Raw genomic sequence first — 1,546 nt, 5'->3', positions numbered from 1 at the left:
GGTCCCACGTGCCGTACGGGAGGTCCTCGCTGGTGGTCCATTTTAGATACAGCCGTGCATCCCTGTCCATCCATCCCCAGCCCTAACTAGTCCTTCCCCATTCTGCCCCCGGGGAGCCATAAGCTTGTTGTCTAAGGCGGTGAGTCTGTCTCTGCCCGGTAAGTAAGTTCATTTGTAGCATTTCTTTCTAGACTCCACATATGAGGGGCATCATGCAACATTTCTCCCTCTCTGCCTGACCCACCTCACCCAGCATGATACGCTCTAGTCCATCCATATTGGTGCACATGGCATTATTTCATTCTTTTAATGGCTGAGTAATATTCCATTGTGTGTATGTACCCCATCTTCTTTATCCATTCTCCTGTCAACAGACATCTAGGTTGCCTCCTTGTCTTGCCCAGGGTAAGCAGTGCTGCAATGAATATTGGGGTGCGTGTATCCTTTCAGATCATGTTCTTCTCTAGATATAAGCCCAGGAATGGGGTTGCGGGGCCGTACCGTAGCCCTATTGTTAGTTTTTAAGGAACCTCCACACTGTTCTCCATAGTGGTGTGCCCATTCACATTCCCACCAACAGTGTAGTGGGATTTCACATTCCCTTATTTCCACACCCTCTCCAGCATTGATTGTTGGTGGATTTTTTGATGATAGCCCTTCTGGCTGGTCTGAGGTGACATCTCATTGTAGTTTTGATCAAATCTGTATTTACTAAATATCATTTGCCTCTTTGTTTGAAGATTATTGGGGAAAAGGTGGACAAGGTTGGCCTGGGGGCAGGCTCCGTCCTTCCTGTCTCCCTGGGTAATTCAGTCCCTGCCCAAACTTACACACCCAACTTGGCAGAAGGACATTTACCTTGCACTAAAGTCGACTTTGCACTGTCTCCTGTTACTCAGGCTTTCTCTTGGATATAGCCTTGATTCTAAAACAAGTAGAACCCAATAAGACACAAAGAGAAAATAGTGGTTTTTTCCCCTCAAGTTCCCTTAAATCCTTTGTGTGCATTAGTTCTTTCCCTGTCAATTGATGAAATCTTTGCTTTTATGTTCACTTGTAGACAATGTTTTAAAGTCCTCCAGGAACTTCTAGTCAAAGCACAATATCAGTAATTAAAGTGTTTATTCGGATATAGCAGTCAAAGCTGCAAACTTCAATCAAATGGAAAGCTTCTCTTCCTCTGTATTGGGCTACTTCCAGCTGAATGCCGATGGTGGTGAAATGCATGCATGATCAGACTCTTTATATTCTGACTTATTCTTATTTTAAAGCTCTCCGATTCAGTCAGCCTGACTCTGACTTCTGCTCTGGGGGTGGGGTTAGACAAAAACACGAGGCAGTAGGGAAGGTCTTGTCGCTCCTGTGTGATAAGACGTTGTGTGGTCTCTGGGCTTCCTTCATGCTCAAAGCTGACTTTCCCCCTGCTGGGTGCTTCGGAATGTTTTTCTGATATTTACATACTGAAAATATCCAACTGTCTTTCACTTAATTTGGGGATGAGTCTCTTCCCACTTGCATCTCATGATTCCTGATCACTTTCACATTG

This window comes from Muntiacus reevesi, chromosome 1, assembly GCF_963930625.1.
Source record: "Muntiacus reevesi chromosome 1, mMunRee1.1, whole genome shotgun sequence".
Taxonomy (NCBI): domain Eukaryota; kingdom Metazoa; phylum Chordata; class Mammalia; order Artiodactyla; family Cervidae; genus Muntiacus; species Muntiacus reevesi.
The sequence above is the reverse complement of the archived record's forward strand: the minus strand, read 5'-3'. Positions refer to the sequence as shown.